Source organism: Lepus europaeus, chromosome 3 (assembly GCF_033115175.1).
Source record: "Lepus europaeus isolate LE1 chromosome 3, mLepTim1.pri, whole genome shotgun sequence".
NCBI classification, from domain to species: Eukaryota; Metazoa; Chordata; class Mammalia; order Lagomorpha; family Leporidae; genus Lepus; species Lepus europaeus.
In genome coordinates, this window is record NC_084829.1 from 141,504,492 (window position 1) to 141,525,503 (window position 21,012).

Genomic DNA, 21,012 nt, shown 5'->3' on the forward strand with positions numbered 1-21,012 from the left:
CAGGTAGCCTCTGTTATACCTAAGGAACAAGGAAAAGGTTAGATTTTATTTGGGAAAGAGAAAAGTTGCACTAGATGTTTTGAAAGGAAACTTGTCAATACTTGTAGTACTACGTGACTCCTGGTGAACTCTGACTCGCAAGTGACTGAAGTTACAAAGTAAAATGTTCTTGAAGATGTAGTAGGCTATTTTGTCTGATTGGGTTGCCAGGCTGTGGGATACATGTGCATTCTTGTAGAAGATATTGGTTGCATGCCTGCTGAAAACTGTCCTTGTGATGGTTCTGGTCATGCATGGCAATGTCTTCCGCAGTCTTCTCTGGCTCAGTTTGACATGGATAATTGTATTTTGTATTAATCTCCTTGTTTTTCAAGATTTATTTATTTGTTTGGGAGGCAGAGTTACAGAAGAGAGAGAGAGAGAGAGAGAGAGAGAGAGAGAGAGAGAGAAAGGAGAAACAGAGATCTTCCATCCAGGAGCTTATCCCCCAAATGGCCACAAAGACTGGGCTGGGCCAAGCCAAAGTCAGGAGCCAGGAGCTTCATCTGAGTCTCTCACGTGGGTGCAAGGGCCCAAGGATTTGAGCCATCCTCTGCTGTTTTCCAGGTGCTTTAGCAGGGAGCTGTATCAGGAGTGGAGCAGCTGAGACTCCAATTCATACCCACATAGGATGCTGGTGCTGCATGCCATGACTTTAAACTGCTGGGTCATAGCACCCACCCTGATGATTGCATTTTAAATCTGACAATGTTGACATATCCATAACCTTATATCATAAATACAGTATTAAAGTCCCTCTATTCTTTATTATTTCAAAATTAATCTATTCATAACTGAGAGAGCTGTGTAATACACAGAAACATTGCATATCTAAAATCTGATAAAATAATTTTGCTCCTTGCACTTTAAAGTTTTTGTTGTTGTTGGATGGTTAAAATGTATATCATTAGCATATTAAATCTTTTATCACTTTATAAAGTTCATATTTACTTTGGAGTTCTTTGTGTTTCATTTTGTTTTTATTTTTTTGAAATGTTACAATTATTTTCTTTATCTTAAATATTCTGAAATTTTATTACAGTATTTTTGATAGACAAAATCTTTAGCACTTCATAAGCCTTTGTTATGTGAAAAAAGCATATTTATATACACTTTCACCACAGTTTCTTCCAAAGTTTTTCCCTTTCATCTCATTTATTTATATGCTGTTTTTCCAAGAATTGCTGTCTCCTGGATATTAAAACTTCTATCTGCTTCCAAAATTGTTTCTCATACTATTTAGATTTTATTCCCATACTTTAGGAAAATAAACTTTCAATAAAATCAAGTGCTGCATTTAGCTATTTTATTGAGGTTTTGATGAGACGATGAATATTTGGCTATTCTTAAAATTCTATTATATGAGGAGTTTCATGCTCATATGATTCAAACCTTGCAATTTAAGAAAGAGTCAAGCATGAAAACACGCCTAGATCTAATACTCATAACATGCAGTTTCCTGACTTGGAGGCAAAAAAAAAAAAAAATTGAGAGCACCCTACAACCACAGTCTATAGAAAAGCACATATTTTATCTAAGGTGATCTAAAAATTTCTTGTATCGACATATTACTATAATATGTAAATCATTACTGTCCTTAGTTTTGATGAATTTTTGGAATATTTTCAATCTTTTCAAATAGAAACTCATTTTGTAGTACATACAAAAATCAAACTTGCTCATATTTAACAATAGGAGCAAAGATATTACCATTTGAGAAGTGCAATTGCTATGTAAAAGGTTATGTTCATTTAAGTATGCAAAGTATTAGAAATTCTAGCTAAGAAATTTTAGGTACTTTAATTTCCTTGGAATGAGATCACATCATTGAGATGTAAAAAAAGAATCTTAAAGCAACACTAAATCTGGTGCAGTGTAAACCAGGCAAGGGCATGAGCCTCATTATTTTTGATATTTATCATTGAAAACTAGCCAAGTATTTGGACACTAAGATCTTAAGCAATATTTCTGGATGACTGAATTCCTGGGAAAATATACATTTGCTGTTTTTGCCACTTTTTACTCATTTTTTTTTCCCTTTTCATCATTAGTTACCAGTAGCATCCTGATTTTGCATGCATAAATCATATATTCTTTTATCTCAGTCAATGCGTTTTAAGGTTGCCTCCAAAACAAGTAGCAAGCATGATGCATGTGGATAAAATATTACTTGTCCTAACACAGGCCTCCAAAATTGATTCAATGATAGATACCTGATTCAGTCATATCCTGTGAGAAATCATGAGACTATTTCTTGGACTGCCTGGAGGGTAAGAAATACTCTTGAAATAATAGGATTTAAACATGGGAAGATGCAAGGCTAAGTTGCTAAGCTCACTTTGGCACTCCAAGGAAAGAGCCATTCTGAGAATGAAATATATAGAAAGAGAGGTGATGGCTGAGAGAATGAGAAACAGCAGCACTCCAAACATTGATCCCATGAGCCCAACATGCTGGAAATCAGCTCAGTCCTAGAATTTATTTATTATGTGTGCCCAGGAATATTTTCTTTACTCCAGTTTGAGTTGAAATTCCTGTAATTTCCAATCAAAACCTTTTTAATTGATTCCTTTATTTTTAATCTAATAAATATGTCTGATCTTGGCTACTCTTCCTATATATCTCTAATTCATTTTCTTTTACCTTACATCTTTTGGTTCTTGATTAATAATGTGAGATTTATCTTTCTATATGCTTCCCTTAGAATAATTTAATTAAGAACTATCTGTTCCTTGATATGAATATTTAGTTTATTTACTTCTTTCTTTTTGAATAGCAGAAACTAAATTGAACTTTAAATGCTGTCCTGAGAAAAACTTTCAAATTGATCCCAAATTCAAAATTATGCCATGGCCTTTCTTTACTAAATAATCCTTCTGATTTCTTTGGTGGGCCAATAAGAAGTATTCAGGACAATCATCATCATAAAATATTATTTACATACATTTTATTTTACAGAGGTCAGTATAACTAGCAGGTATATATTTTATGCTAGTGATATATTAAGTTTTCTTTGTATCATTTCAGGTGATAGTATTTGCTGTTGTTTCATGACCATTTAAAAAGTATAATTTATGTCATAACATTTATATGTGCCTTCTTCAAATTGATTATAATTTTCGTAAAGTATATTTCTTCCTGTGTTATGATTATGATAATACTTTCCGTGTCAGGGCCAGCATTTGTGGTATATGGGTTTAAGCTACTGCCTGTGATGCCAGCATGTCATATGGGTGCCGACTCACTTCCCGAGTGCTCCATTTCTGATCCAGCATCCTGCAATGCATGTGGGAAAGCAGTAGAATGGCCCAAGTCCTTGGCACCTGCCCCCTACATGGGAGACCAGGAAGAAGTTGCTGGTTCCAGGCATCAGTATGGCCCAGGCCCAGCCATTCTGGCCATTTGGGGAGTGAACCAATGGATAGAAGATCTCTTTATCTTTCTCTACGTTTCTGTACTCTGGCTTTCAAATAAATAAACAAATATTTTGTAAAAAGTACTTTATGTGTCCCCCAAAGGCCTACGTATTTGGGCCTTGGTTTCCAAAGTCTAAGATCAATGGTAAATGGATTAATGTCAGTGGTTAACAGTAAAGGTAGCCCCAGTGGGATGTCTTTAGGTCACTGGGAGCTTGCCCTGGAAAGTATTTCTCATGAAATATTCGTTATGCACTTGGCATAGCTTCCCCCTCTGCTTCTTGCCTTACCATGTAATTATGCTCTTGCCATCTTTCAGCCACAGGGATGCCTGAACTGATGGGGCAGCCCAATATTGGGCCTTCTTTCATCCTAAATATCTCTTCTCAGGTATTTTAAGAGAAATAATGAAAAGTTGACTAGTAAATACTTGCAAAACAAATTACCCTCCAGAATATTAAGAGCATCTCCCTTCATTGAAAATTGCTGTTTGAGAAGACAACAGTCTCTTCCTAAACAACATCATGATAACAGGTTTGGTAATGCAAACTCAAGAACCTATTTTCTCAGAATAATTTGACAAAGAGACGTGTACTAAGAAATGGGCCCAGGACATGAGCAAGCAGTAATCAAAGGATAAAACACAGTTAATATACATGAGAAAAAGTGCTCAGGATCACCAGACATCGGGGAAATGCAAATCAAAACCACAATGAGATTTCATCTCACTCTAGTTAAAATGGTTATCATCAAAAATCAAATCAAATAAATAAATAAATAAATAAATGTGTGTGAGGATGTGGGGGAAATGTAACTCAATACACTGTTGGTGGGAATATAAATTAGCACAACCATTACAGGAGACAGTAGGGAGACTTTTAAGAAATCTGAAAATAGACCTACCATGTGATCCAGCCATTGCAATTTTGGGAAATTACCCAAATCACTGAAATAAAATAAACATATGAAAGAGTTATCTGTACCTCCATGTTTGTTGCAGCCCTTGTCTATAGAGGACAAAAACCCTTGTCTATACGGGACACTGTTGAGGAACAATGGTCTTTTCTTATTACTATTTGTTGAATTCTTTACTTAGTGGAAGATTAAACTTATGATCATAAAATAAACTGAAAATATCATTGTAAAATTTAAAAGAAAATTAAGAAAGGAAGGAAAAGGGGTGGTGAGGGAATGGATGGGAGGGAGAGTAGAAAGGGAAGAATCACTGTGTTCTGAATTCTGTATATATGAAATTTGTGAAATTTGTTTACCATAAAAACAAAAAAACTAACAAAATAAGCGTAGGTTCAATAAATAAATATTTATTACTGTGAAAAATGACTATTTCAAGTAGTCTTTCAATATCAAGTGGAGGAGAAGATAGAATACAATAAAACAAATAAAATAACAACACTTACACAAATACAATGATTTTTCTATAAGCCAACTCTTCCTTTGAAGTTGTAGCACATCTTTGTATTTTGTAAATCAATATCTGTATTAAAAATAGAATTCTGTAATAAAATATGTCAACAACATAAGTTAAAAGCAATGTTACTTGAAATTAATTAGGAAAAAGAGGATAATGTATTATGTCTCAAAAAGGAATCAGCAGATGGCAAAGAAAAAACAAATATCTTATAAACATATATCTTATAATTATGTCTGGAAGTGTCTATATAATGATTATAATAATACTAATTATACTAATAAAAAAGGAGAACTGTTATTTGAACACTTCTATGTCAGCATTGTGATAAGTGGTTTATGTACACTCTGTTATTTAATGTGTGGAGCAATTGTACCTCAGTTAGAGAACCACAAGATACAGGTGAACCTCTTAGTGGAATTCTTTTGGATAGTGGGGTGACATGTATACTCTATTGAGTTTGGAAAGCAGAACATGAAGCCACCTAGGATTATTTGTGCGTCTTAAGACAAAGAACTTTCTCCAGTATAGACTACAGGCCAGACCATAAAACAAGTTTCAGCAAATTAAAAAAAAATCAAAATCATATCATGCATCTTCTCTGATCACAAAGAAATGAAGCTGGAAATAAACAACTAAAATACCTCTAGAGCATATGCAAATACATGGATACTAAACAAAATACTCCTGAATGAACAATGGGTCACAGAAAAATCAAAAGAGAAATCAAACAACTGTTGAGGAACAGATTTTTTTTCGCACTATTTGTTAAACTCTTAGTATTGAGTTAATCTTCTGTGTATAAAGTTAATTGAAAGTAGATTTTAGTTAACAATAATAATGGGAATAGGAGAGGGAGGAGGAAAAAGGGTGGGAAAGGGGGTGGGGTCAGGTATGGTGGGAAGAATCACTATGTGCCTAAAGTTATATTCATGAAATGTGTGAAGTTTGTAAACCTTAAATAAAAGGTTTCTGGGGAAAAAATAAAGCACACACTCAAATGTAAATAAAAAAATTATTACAGAACATTGGGGAGACTCTGCAAGACACTGGCACAGATGGAGATTGCTTGAAAAAAAACCCAGAGGCACAGGCAATCAAAGGCAAAATTGACAAATGGGATCACATCAAGCTAAGAAGTTTCTGAACTGCAAAAGAAACACTTAGGAAAGTGAAGAGACAACTGACATAATGGAAGAAAATATTTGCAAACTATGCAACTGATAAATGGTTAATATCAAAAAACTATAAAGAACTCAGGAAATTCATCAACAACAAAACAAACAATCCATTTAAGAACTAGGCAAAGGACTTGAACAGTTGTTTCTCAAGAGAAATTCAAATGACAAGGACATTTGAAAAAATGTTCAGGATCACTAGCCATCAGGGAAATGCAAATCTAAAACATAAATTTTGGGTTTCAGGGAACAGTATGCTATGGGTTAAATGTGTATTCACCAAATTCATATGTTTAAATCCAAGCCCCTATGACAATAATTTTGAAATGGAATTGAGAGAGAATTGGGCTATCTAGATGGAGCTGTAATGAGTGGAATTATTGCCTTTAAAAGAGAGCCCAGCCAGCTCCCTTGCCCTTTCTGCTATATGAGTTCATAGAGATATAGCCATCCTTGAAATAGAAGTTTAATTCTCTAATCTCTAATCTCCTGTGACAATTTTATACTGTGGAAACCTCCCAGTTTGTTATATTTTGTCATTGCAAATCAAAAGGACATAGAAAACATCCTATGGTTATTTTACATCTGTTTTCAATTTCATGGATTCAACAATTAACTAAGGCACTTATAAGTCTGTCAGTTAGAAAGGGAGCCCAAGGAATCTGATTCAGAAACCAAGCTGAGACAATGCATTAACTTAAAGAGCTATGAAAATAGCATTCTAAAGGGAGGACTTAAAAGAGGTAACTGTACAGATGTGAGTAGTGCTAAAATAACACCTAACTGAAACTGATCACTTTGACTAGTGAGATGGCATTGGTACATGCCACCTTGATGGGATTGAATTGGAATCCCCAGGCATGTTTCTAACTCTACCATTCATTTCATAATTGATAATAATTATAGGATTAAGAATCAAAGGGATCACATAAACAAGACTAGTGTCTGCTAATAGTAACTGATAGAATTAAAAAGGAGAGAACGATCCAACATGGCAAGCGGGATACATAGCAGACTCATAGAATAGCAGATCTCCTAAACAGCATTCTGGCCTCAGAATCAGCCCTTAAGGCATTAAGATCTAGCTAAAGAGCTTATGAGAGTATTTCAGGCATGGAAAGCCAAGACACTGTGGCAAAAAAACAAACAAACAAACAAAAAAAACAAACAAAAAAAAAAAACAAACACCTAAATGAAAGATCTCTGTGAGAGAGATCCAAGCAGAAAGAATGGGCCATCAAAGGAGATACCTTTCTCTGAAGGGAGGAGAGAACTTCGACTTTGACTATGACCTTGTGTAAATAAGATCGGAGTCGGCAAACTCAAAAGGCTTCCATAGCCTTGACAACACATGACAAGAGCCTCGGGTGATTACTAACACTATAAACAAGAGTGTCAATTGTTAAATAAACAACAGGAGTCACTGTGCACTTACTCCCCATGTAGGATCTCTGTCCTTAATGTGTTGTACTATGTAAATCAATGGTATAACCAGTAATCAAACGGTACTTTACACTTTGTGTTTCTGTGTGGGTGCAAACTGTTGAAATCTCTACTTAATATATACCAAATTGATCTTCTGTATATAGAGATAATTGAAAATGTATCTTAATGTGAATGGGATGGGAGATGAGTGGGAGGGTTGCAGGTGGGAGGGAGGTTATGGGGGGGGGGAACTGCTGTAATCCAAAAGCTGTACTTTGGAAATTTATATTTATTATATAAAAGTTAAAAAAAAAAACACCTAACCACAAAAACAAAAAGGGTGCTAAAACACACAGAAAAATAATGGCTTAACATGCACATCACTAGAAAAAGGGAATTCACAGTAATTTAATTCAAACTATGAAGGTGCAAAACATACTATCTCCTAACACCATTTTCCTTAGAAAAGAACTGTAACTTTACTTATATTAAGGTTTGCTTTTAACAGTTAAAAGTGGAAAGTTTAAATCTTATTTTCCTTACAAGTGGATGGCTTAAGAGTTCCTACAGCAACCCATTATTTGGCAAAATTGGATAGGCAATTCCTTTTCCTCATATAAAGGCATGTAGAATGATGAATTCACTTCATCCACTGGGTGTGTTTACATCTGTGTGAATCCTTGGAACTGTACAATCCATCCTGTGACAGTGAACCAAAAGTTAAAAATAAGCCCAAGGAAGAGAAGGAGAGAACCTGAATCAGTCGTGATATTAGTGAACTTCATAGTTAACCATGCCAGAGGCAGTCTAACTCTAAACTTCTGGTTAAATACCATACATCCTCATTGATAAACAGATGGAGTTCTTGTATTTTTCTAAAATTGTGAGTAAATTAGCCTAGCACAAAAACATATTGAAAAGTCCCTGTAGGATGAAAATATAGAAGTTAGTTTTTATGTCATAGAATTATAATGACTAATTTAAATATTTTCACATTGTGTTTATAATTACTCCTCCATATTTTTATTGTAATAAATATATTGTTATAAAAATATTTAATGATTAAATATGTTTTACTCAAAATTTTCCCCTGAGTGTTTTCTCAGCCAACACTTCACTACAACAAATGCTCTGCAAGTAGTTGTTTTTCCCAAAATATATATCAGTAATTTATAAATAAGTACAAATAATAAAATTTCATCAAGTGATGATTGTCAGCAAATATATATTATATTCAATTACTCAGAATTTAATATGTAAGCTTAAATTTTCTAAGAATGGCTTTATAAAAATTTTTAAGTTATTATACATAATTTTTCTTTAACTACTGTCAAGAGGTTAAAATTTACAAACATGCACTTTAATAAGATTAGATTATTTCCAGAAACTTTTATTCATTGGTGAATTTACTTATAAAATTATTACATATACAGAAATTTCTATTGTCATATGTGGTGATTACACAACTGCTCCAAGACCATAATTCTGAAGACTATCTCATGCCATGTGTCTTGCAGAGACTTGTCGGCCTATTAGTACCGTAACTTACTGAGAGACCAACAATGATAAAGGAAAAGAGAATGAGGCAAATACAATGACTTGAATGACTGCACAATGATAGTGTTGATAAAGGAAAATGAGATTTTTCCAACAATTGCAGTAGACAACATTACAGCCATAATTGAATGAACAGCTCACAGTAAATGAAAAGCAACTATGGACTGTTTCAGTTTTGAGTCTAAGAATGAATAATAACTTTCCAGGAGTTAATGGGGCATTCATTGACTCAGGAAAGTTTAGCAAGTAGAAATGAAGTCCTCATTTAGCATCCAAGCCATTCTGGAGTGGTACTTGTGGATAAATAGAACTATCCATCCATGTGGCTCAAATAAGATTTAATATTGACCTTAGTATACAATATCAAAAATCACCCAGGTGAATCATGGCCTTTTATTTCTCCTAGGAAGAAAAACTTGAAAAATCTTAACAGAAGCAGTAGGCAAAGCAAACAACTGAATTATATTTTACACACTTGAAGATTTTAAAATACATAAGAATATAAAAAATGTTTTAAAATCATAACCATGTACTGGTACTACTTGCTTGGAGAGAAGAGCTTATTGAGACCCAGCCCACCTTCTACTGATCCAAGATAGATATGCATATAAAGTATTTTTAGCTTTCTTTTTCAACATAACACTTTTAAAAACTATAACATTGGAGTCAGCACTGTGCCGTAGCAGGTAAAGCAGCCGCTTGTGGTGCCAGCATCTTATGGTTCAAGTCCCAGCTGTTCTGCTTCCGATCCAGCTCTCTGCCATGGCCTGGGAAAGGAGGAGAAGAGGGCTCAGGTCCTTGGGCCTCTGTACCTGTGTGGGAGACCCAGAAGAGGCTCCTGGATCCTGGCTTCAGATCAGCTCATCTCCAGCCATTGCAGCCACTGGGAGTGAATCAGCAGATGGGAAACCACTCTCTCTCTGCCTCTGCCTCTGCCTATCTGTAACTCTACCTTTCAAATAAATAAATCTTTTTAAAAAAGCCAAAAAACTATGACCTTTATATGATTTTATGTTGTATCTTATGTATGGTATTAAACTAACCTATAAGAAAGAGAAAATCAGATATTTTTAAAGTAATTGAAATTTAATCTCTAGATAAATGTCACAAATTTTTGTTTATTTTTTTGATGCTACACATTTTTAAAAGATCATACTCCTTGCATTTATTTTAAGTCATGAAAAACCTGCTACAAAAACATTTTTCACATACTTTTTTTGTGATTTATCACCACATCTTGAAATTTGGCAATATTCAGATAAAAGTACCTTTTCCATGTAGTGACAAAGATCTACATCTGATGTGGCTAACAACTATGCAAGTTGAGCCTCAGTTACTAAATTAAATTTCATAAGTCTTCACACAGATCACTTATCAAGTATTTTAGCTTTAAATATACAAATTATCCAGAAGATATTTTATGTTGCAATAAACCAACAAAGCAACGGATTTTTATCTTGCCTTTGCTGTGTGCATGGATGCATGTGTGTGTATGCATGTGTTTGTGTATGTCTATAAAGCTCAGCAGAGAATTATGTTAATCACTATTTTCTCATCAAGCAAAATGGTCACAGTCTTAAATCAATATCTCCCAGCAGCTGAGTTGGTATGGCTTATTTTGAAAGAGGCCCATTCACTCTTCGTGTACCACTTTCTGGTTCAATGCACAATTTCTGGCCTCCATTTGCATTAAAATGCCACCTTGGCTGCTGGCCTGACATATCAGTGATATAAAGCACTGACATTGCCTATTGTCCCTACTCTAACTGTAATCATGTGTTGGAATAACTCCGTCTTCTCCTGGAGACTGACTCTTTACAACACACACACACACACACACATATGGGCACTTTAAAAAGTTCATGGAAAATGGGCCTAAAAGATAAGCTTATTTGGGGACAAATGTTTTTGAAATATATGGTTATTGTCTATGGCCATACCACCCTGAACACATCTGATCTCGTCTGAAGTATATGGATAGCTTTTTTATAATATGCATTTTCAAGAACTTTTTCAATAACTCTTCTATACTACTTAGCTAGCCTGTAACAGACTTTATATGTCTTTGCAGAACTACACTGAAATTTACAAATCCCAAGATTCTATTTGTCACAATGCTATATCTTGGCTTGGACTCTGCATCTATTTCCTCCCTTGGTTCACTATAGTGCAGTTTTTGCTCTCATTGTAAACTCAAACTCTTTTACATTCTTTTTTTTTTAATTTCATAGTATCCAACAATTCTGTTTCTAAAATGACATTTATCTAATCCATTACTTTCTTCTTCACTTCTTTAAGTGAGCAAAAAGGAAGTAATAATGAACATTATCATGCACAGTTCTCATGTATATAGAGTAGTGAAATTATATGAAACTCTCCATGCAATAAATTTTATTTCACATGCAACTCTAGTGTCATAGAAAACCATGATTTGTCCTCTTACCCTCTTCTGGTGTTATGCAGACTATCTGACATGGAATCTTGATAGTGAGAGGGTAGGAGAAGAGACACTTTTACTTTTAATTTGACAATGTATTTAGAGAAACAAAATTAAATGTGGGCAGCACAGGGTTATATCATGTAGTATGTGGCTGCTATCACATCTACTGCAGAGGTTGTGCAGATAAATATGGGCTGGAGGAGTCAGAAAAACCATTAAAATTTTAGAGAATTTTTCTGAACTATGAAAGGTGAGTGAAGTCAGACTATAAAAATAGGAAGGCAATATCAACAGGGATACCTAGACATGAACATACGTATATATACGCATACATAGAAAAATCAAACACTTATGTGCTTGACAATGTAGAAACCATACCAAATGGAGAGGATAATCTATTAGGAACTTAAAAACTGCAGTGGGAAATCCTTGCAAGTTAGAGGGATGCGGTGGATCTACGGGGAAGGTGTAGATGTACAGCACGAGCATGGATACATCACACGGCCCCAGCTGTGGAGAGCCTCAGAGCCAGTTTGTACAGGGAGGTGAGATCAGCCTGCAGCAGTCCAAGCCACTGGCAATAAAGCTGCAGGGATAACCTGGTGCGAGTCCAGCTTAGAGCCCTGTGGGGGACAGTGTAGCTGTCAACATGAAGGAAAAAAAGGGGGCATGTTCTTCTCCTGGACCACCTGACAACAGCATCCTGTAACTGGCTGAGAGAGGGTGGACAATATTTTGTACATATGTAACAGCTGCACAGGCTTGTGTCCGTGCACTCAGCAACCAGTCAAGAGGAGACATCTGAGTCTGGTTGTGAGAACTGACAGTGGGCTGGGTACCCACAAAGGACTGTGAGGTGACCCCAGTTTCCCAGCACATTACAGGGTCAAGGGCTTAGGCTGACTGGGTGAAGCACCCACAGGTGTCTAGCTCTGGTAGCAGCTCCTTCTTTGTATGAATGGGAAAGACAGGAAGGTCAGAGAGGATCCTCAGTGCCCCATAACTGTAGGAAACCACGTATGCTGGGACTGTGAAAAATGTGGCTTCATGAAAGGGTACAGGATGTGGCTGGATCTATGGGAAGTCACTGTGGGCTGTTCCACAAGCTCAGGACCCCATATAGACTGGGAGTGTCATTACTGTGGGATCTGTGCCCACAGTGAGGACTACACAGAAAATTTGTGTGTTTCTTGTGGTGGTACAGAAGAATATTGGATCCATGGGGGCTAGTGTCCAGGCATTGGTGGTCTTGGAGGAGAGGAGGTAAGTGTGAGACTATGCCCACAGAGTTTATCAAACCCTCACCTCTGAATAAAAAAAAGATAAGATTCCTCATGTCCAAGATGGGTGTTGCCTTGGACACTCCTCTCACCCTGGAACACTGAACAGAACTCCCTGGCCAAACCCAGCACATACCTCTGGGTATTCACTGAAAGAACAGAGATTCCACTAAGCTGCAAAATTGTAGTCCAAAGGGGAAAAAATAAAGCCATCAGGGAGAAAAAGAAAACAACAACCACAACAACAATAAGAACAAAAACAAATATCTACACAAATGTCTAAAAATAAATGCAGAAATTCAAGAAACAAGAATAAGGAAGACACCATAATACCCAAAAGAGAAACAACAACACGTGTATGCTAGAATGTGAAGATGAAGTGATTGATGAAATGCTGGAAATAGAATTCACAAAATTAATCGAAGGATTACTCAGAAGTAATCAGAAGTAAATCCATGAATGAAAAAAATCCATACATGACAAGAATGAAAATCTCCCATGAAATTGAGATTTTTAAAGATATATCAAAATGAAATATTAGAAATGAAGAATTCAGACGATCATATAAAAATGTAGAGAAAAGCCTTAACAACAGACTCAGTGAGGCAGAAAAAAAGAATATCCAAAGAATATCCAAGATAAAAGGCAAATCTCTGGAAATGTTACAGTCAGATCAAAAAAAAAAAAAAAAGAAGAAGAAATAAATTAGGAAAACTAAAACAGTGTTGGAGATTCATGGAATATTAACAAATGATACTACATACAGGTCTTTGGAGTTCCTGAAGGAGTGGAAAGAGAGAAGATTAGAAAGACTTTTTAGTGAAAAAATTAGAGAAAACCTCCCTGATTTGGAGGAAGAAGGGAACGTCCAAGCACAGGAAGCACAAAAAAAAATCCCAATAGACATGAACAGAAAAGATCTTCACCACGACACACTATAGTCAATCTCTCCACTATAAAACATAAACAAAATTTTTTAAAATGTGCAATAGTGAAATGCCAGATTACATTCAGAAGATCTTCAATTAGACACACAGCTGACTTCTCCTCAGAAACCCTACAAGCTAGGAGAAAATAGTGAGACATATTTCAAATCTTAAGAGAAAATATTTTCAACCCAGAATACTGTACCTTGCAAAGCTCTCATTTATGAATGAAGGTGAAATAAAGACCTTGCATAACAGGTACTGAAAAATTTTCACCACTTGTCTAGGATTGCAAAAGATGCTTAAGGATGTGCTACACACGGAAACACAGAAACACTCTCATCAGTATGAAAGAAGGTGGAAGCAGAAAAATCTCTCAGTAAATGTACAAAGAAAATTCACAGTAAACAATAGGAATATTTATGCAAAAATGGCAGGGTCAAGTCATTAATTGTCAATAGTAACCTTGAAAATAAATGGCCTAACTCTCCAGTTAAATATGCACTGGATGAATGGATTAAAAAGAAGAATCATCTATTTGCTACCTACAAGAAATGCATCTAACCAATAAAGATACATCAAACAAAAGTGAGAGGATGGACAAAGATATTCCATGCTAACAGAAACAAAAAACGAGTTCATGTAGCCATTCTAATATCCGACAAAATAGACTTTAACACAAAAAACTCTTAAAAGAGACAAGTGCACGATAAAATGATTAAGGGATTAATCCAACAGGAAGATGTGACTGTAATAAACGTATATGAACCCAATTACAGGGCTCATGGCTATTTAAAAGAAATGTCAGTGGAGCTGAAAGGAGACATAGATCTCATACAATGGTAATGATTGACTTAAATACCCCACTTTCAACAATGGACAGATCAACCAGACAGAAAATCAGCAAGGGAACAACAGTTAACCAACACTAAAGGCCAAATGGACCTACCAGATATCCACAGAACCGTTCTTCTTGTAGGATACACAGTTTTCTTCCTCTGGGATAGACCAAAGGCTACACCATTAAGAAAGTCTCAGGAATTTTTTTAAAAAATGAAATCATTCCATGCATCTTCTCTGACCATCATAGAATAAACTTGAAAAACAACTCAAGAATCTCTAGAACATATTCAAACACATGGTGCCTGAACAACATGCTCCTGAATGAACATTGGATCATAGAGGAAATCTAAAGAGAAATTTAAAAATTTCTGGAAACAAAAGTTGACAATAAAACTTATGAAAACGTATGGGATATAGCAAAATCAGTGTTAAGAGGAAGGTTTATAGCAATTGGTGCCCCACATCAAGAAATTAGAAAGACATCAAATAAATGAGCTATCAATGCATCTCAAGGACTTAAGATACAATACCATACCAAAAAACAAAGTTAGTAGAGAAGAAATAGTTATAATTAGAGAAGAAATAAATAAAATTGAAATAAAAAACAAATCAAAAGAACAATGAAACACAGAGATGGTTTTCTGAAAAATAAACAAAATGATACACCATTGGCCCAACTAACAAAAAAAAAAAGAAGGAGAAGACCCAAATCAATTAAATTAGAGTTCAAAAAGGATGTATAAACACAGATGCCATAGAAATAGTAAGATCATCAGAGTTACTACAAAGAGTTGTATGCCAACAAATTGGGAAACCTAGAAGAAATGGATAGAAATGGATAGATTCTTGGATACATACAGCATCCCAAAATTGAGTCATAAAAACATAGAAACAGACCAATAACCATGATCAAATTAAATCAGTAATAAAGACACTCCCATCAAAGAAAAGCCCTGGGACAGATGGTTTTATTGATGAATTCTACCACACAGTAAATAACTAATTCCAATTGTTTTGAAGCTATTCAACACAATTGAAATGGAGGGAATTCTCCAAACTGTTTCTACAAAGCCAGTATTACATTAATTCCTAAACCTCCTCAACAAAATACTTGCTAATTAAATCCAAGAAGACATCAGAGAGATTATTTATTTGGAGCAAGTGGGATTTATCCCTGGTGTTCAGGGATGGTTCAGCACTCACAAATCAATTAGTGTGATACAATACATTAACAAACTGAAGAACAAAAAACATATGATTATCTCAGTAGATGCTTATAAAACATTTGATAAAATACAACATCCTTTCATAATGAATATCTTAAGAAAATGGGTATAGAAACAACATTCCTCAACATAAAAAAATGCAATTTATGACAAACCCATGGCCAGTATCTTACTGATGTGGAAAAGTTGGAAGCATTCAACACTAAAATCTGGTACCAGACAAGGGGACAAGGGTGCCACTCTCATCAGTGTTGGAAATTTTAGCCAGAGCCATTAAGAAAGAAAGAGAAATAAAAGCTCTACAAATTGGGATGGAGAAGTCAAACTATCCCTACTTCAAGGATGACATTGTTCTCTAGATAGGGGATCAAAAACACTCCACTAAGAGACTATTGGAACTCATGAGTTTGGTAAAATGGTGTGATGTAAAATCAACAAACAAAAATCAATAGCCTTTATATACACAGAAAATGCCTGGGCTGAGAAAGAACTTTTAAGATCAATTCCATTCACAATAGCTACAGAAAAATTAAATACCATGGAATAAATTTTACCAATAATGCCAAAGATATCTATGATAAAAATTATAATACATTAAAGAAAGAAATAGAAGACACAAAAATGGAAAATCTTCCATGTTCATGGATTGGAAGAATCAATCCCATCAAAATGTCTATAATAACATACTACTGAAAGCATCGATCAAAATTCCAGACATTCTTAGATAGAGAAAAAATAGTGCTGAAATTTATATGGAAACACAGGTGACCCTGAATAGCTAAAGCAATCTTATACAACATAATATCATAATATCAGATTTAAAGATATACCATAGGGCATTTACTATAAAAATAGCCTGATACTGACACACAAAAAAGATGGGTAGACTGATGAAACAGAATAGAAACTCTAGAAATCATTTCTTGCCCCAACAACCAACTTATCTTTTACAAAAAGCTAAAATCAATACCTGGAGAAAGGACAGTCTCTTCAAAAAGTGGTTCTGGGAAAACTGGATCTCTGCATGCAGAAATATGAAGCAAGACTCCTACCTTACACCTTACACAAAAATCCATTCAAAATATATCAAAGACCTAAATCTAAGACTATCAAATTATTAGAGAATATTGAGGAAATTCTTCATGACATTGACATAGGCAAGGACTTCTTGGAAAAGACCCCAGAAATATAGGCAATAAAACCAAAACTGACAAAGGGGATCACATCAAGCTAAGAAGCTTCTGCGCTGCAAAGGAAACACTTAGCAAAATAATGTGTTAACCAACAGATTGGGGGAAAATATTTACAAACTATGCAACTGATAAAGAGTTAATTTCGAGAAACTTTAAAGAGCTTATGGAACTCAACACCACAAAAGGAACAATTCAGTTAAGAAATGGACAAAGGATTTAAACAGACATTTCTCAAAAGAGGAAATCCAAATGTGCAACAGAAACATGAAAAAAGCTCAAGATCCCTAGCCACAGGGAAATGCAAATCCAAACCACCATTAGGTCTCACTTCACTTCAGTTAGAATGTCTTTCAGGGGCCGTTGTCATGGCTCACTTGGTTAATCCTCTGCCTGCAGTGCTGGCATCACATGTGGGCACCGGGTTCTAGTCCTGGCTGCACCTCTTCCAGTCCAGGGAAGTGGAGGATGGCCCAAGTGCTTGGGCCCCTGCACCCACATAGAAGACCAAGAAGAAGCACCTGGCTCCTGGCTTTGGATTGGAGCAGTACTGACCATAGTGGCCATTTGGGGAGTGAACCAATGGAAGGAAGACCTTTATCTCCATCTCTCTCTCTTACTGTCTATAACTCTACCTGTCAAATGAAATTATACATTGTAGAGGATCACTAAATAGTTGATGAATAAAATTATAATAGAAAATGTTTTTCATACAGAAATCAACAAATAACAAATGCTGGTGAGGATGAAGTTGTGGGTGGGAGGGAAGGTACCATAATCCACTTTTGATAGGAATGCAAACTGCCAGCCACTGTAGAAGACAGTATGAACATGTCTCAGAAATCTGAATATAGAACTGACATATAACCAGCCATCAGACTCCTGGGAATTTATCCAAAGGGAATGAAATGAGCATATGAAAGAATTATCTGTGCCCCGAAATTTATTGCAGCTCAATGCACAATAGCTAAGATATCCAATCAACCCAGATGTCTGACACCCTAAGAAAACGTATGTTCCTCCCATTAGTGGTAAATAATAGAGTATCTAAAAGGCAATCTATAGAATTGAAATTCACACTTTAAGATGCCATGACTTGGAACAGCCTTGTCTTGAACATTGAGGAATAGTTTTTTTTTTTTTTCATACTATTTGTCGAACTCTTTACTTCATTCAGTATTAATCGTATGTGTATAATGTTAATTGAAATAGATCTTAGTGAAAAATAGAATAGGGATATGAGAGGAAGGAGGATGAAGGCTATAAGTGTGTGTTGGAGGGAGAGTAGTGTGGGAAGAATCCGTATGTTCCTATATTTGCATTTATAAAATGCATGAAGTTTGTATACATTAAATAAAAGGTTTCTATTTGCTTGAATAAATTTTCTAATCTTAATCAACAAATGGGATAAAAACTACAAACCTATTTAACACTAATAAGTAGAAAGTAGAATTCACATTAGTGAGTGAAGCAGAGACCTTTATCTAGTGTTTGTTTTGGATCCATTTGATAAAACAGTAATCAAAGTAAACTCAAATTATCGTAAGACAATAGTGGGTGCTAAACTTTACTGAGTGCTTATGATGTGACAAACACGTAAGGCAGGCCTATTACATTCAGTTGACCACACCAACACAGTGAATTAGGACTTATTTATTGCAAGGCAATAAATTTTTAAAAAATGTATTATAAGGAAAATAAGAAGTTGAAAATTTTACATGGTTATAGAATTTGGAGGAAGCAGAGTTGAAATTTAATCTAAATCAAGTGTCCAAGTGTCGGAAATCTACGGGTTCCCGACAAGACCGAGATCCGTATAGTAAGCAGAATCCACCACATTTCATGCGCTTTTCAGCTTTTCTTTATTGCTTCTCTCCTTCCTCTCCCGTTCTCTCCAGGCGTCCCTCTTATATAGTCCACAGCCCGATTACTAAAAATGGGCATGAAAAACAGGATGTGGTTCCTCAAACTATTGTTTCAGTTTGAGTCCTGCATGAAAAACAGGATGTACTTCAGTCCATTGTTTCGGTTTAAGTGAGCCAGGCTACGTGACATCCAGCCGCAGGGAATGGTTGTCACGAGCGGCCGGCCTGTGGGTCCACACAGCTCCCCCTTTTTAGTTTTCTAGCAAGCGAGCGTGCCTGTCTTAGGTCCCCAGCAATGCACCATGGGTTTACCCGTCATGGAAACATGGAGCGGCTCGTCTCCCTGTTCTGTCTTAGGTTGCTCCATGTGCTTGCCAGTGGTTACCAGTCACTGATTACTGCTCCAACATGCTGAGCCAAATCACTTCATCATAGGGGTTGTCCCGCTGGATGGCCAACATAGCCTGCCAGATCACCAAGTTGGTGCGCTGTTGCCTTTCCAGCAATAATAACAGACAAGTAAGCTGAGGTATTGGACAGAGGCGTAGGCTAGGTAAGTGCCCTAAGCAATCTCCAAGACACACCTTCTTTCTCATTGCAGGCAACACCTGCCACCATCAGCATTAAGGCAAATATCTTATACCTGTGAAGCATTTTGAACTCTGACAAATACATCTAAAGCACAATCAATAATAATTCCCCAAACTGCAGCAAGGCAGATTAACAGCAAGGCTTTTGCACACAACAGTCTTTTCATTCGTCCGTCTCTGCAGCCGGTTCGGCGGACAGTTCCGAGGGTTGCTCCTCTGGGTCTTTCTCGAGCAGCCAAATCCTTCTCTCTGGTGCCCAAACCGGTTGTGAGGCTCCCTGTGGAGAAAAAAAACCGCACCTTGTACCTTGTACCCTTCTTAGCAAAGGGAACGGGCCCTTCCATTGGTTATCTTGGGGGTCCCTCCATAGGATCATTTGTTTTGTGTCGACTGAAATGTTATCATTCTCAGCCGAGTGTGCAGAGGACCGTTTGTCGACTGTCTGTGAGGGATGATCAAAACTGTCATAACGGAACATGTGACGTTCTGCTGGGGTCTTGCCGTTTGATGTTTTGTTTAAAAAAATCAATGGTAAATATGGCATAATTAAGTAAATCCTTAGGGGAAAGGGTGAGTGTCCCTACTCCCCCATTTTGTTTTAATATGACAGTTTTAAGATATAAATTTGCTCGCTGCACAACGGCTTGTCCTTGTGGATTATAGGGAATGCCAGTAATGTGGGTAATACCAAATTGTTGAACAAAGCGCTTCATTTCTTGAGAAGTGTATGCTGGCCCATTATCAGTTTTTATGACTTTAGGAATGCCCCAAGTGGCAAAACATTGCAACAAGTGTTGTTTAACATGTGTCACTGTTTCCTTGGCCATGGCTGATGCCATGAGTACGCCAGAAAAGGTATCCACTGTGACATGAATGCATGCCAATTTACCAAACTCGGAGTGATGGGTAACATCCATTTGCTATATGTGGCAAGGAAATAGGCCACGGGGATTAGTCCCAGTGGGTGTTTTAACAGGTTGGAAAGGGACAATTGCATACAATTTCTTTTGCAATGCAAATAGGGATTTTAAATTTTAAAGGTAAAGTTTTACTATTAACATGCCATAGGTTATGAAAACTCTTGGTCTGATCCACTATGGTGCCGATTACGAAAAAACGAGATTGTGAATCTGCTGTTGCATTTCCATTGGATAAGGGTCCGGGCAAGCCTGTATGAGCCCTGATAAAGCCAGTAAATATGGGCTCGATACTGTGAAATAGGGCTTGTTGTACTAGCTCAAAATAGGCATGGACTGTAGAATGTTTGGAAATCAAGGATGGTGAACCTAACTTTGTTACTGCATTAACTACATAGGTACTGTCTGAAAAAAAATATTTAATGGTCCTGAAACACAACTAATAATTTTTGATACAGCTGCTAGCTCAGCATGCTGTGGAGATGGAGAGGCAGTAAGTACTCAAAAGATTTTATCCCCTAGGAGGGCTACTCCAGTTTCTCCTTTAGCCCCATCTGTGAATGCCATGGGTGCTTCTTCCTGAAGTGTTTTGATGACTACATTTGGGTCATCAAATCCCCCATCACTGGGCCGGACACTTCTTGTCAGGATCACAGCATCTGCATCATCACCTACCTCTGGATCTCTGTCC

The 21,012-nt window shown here is 36.3% G+C and overlaps 1 pseudogene; it reads right to left on the reverse strand.

The window, feature by feature from the left end:
• The window catches only part of LOC133756679 (mitochondrial assembly of ribosomal large subunit protein 1-like), a 44,550-nt pseudogene extending 24,307 nt beyond the window's left edge, over nucleotides 1-20,243 (reverse strand).
• Nucleotides 20,244-21,012: the final 769 nt, after the last annotated feature.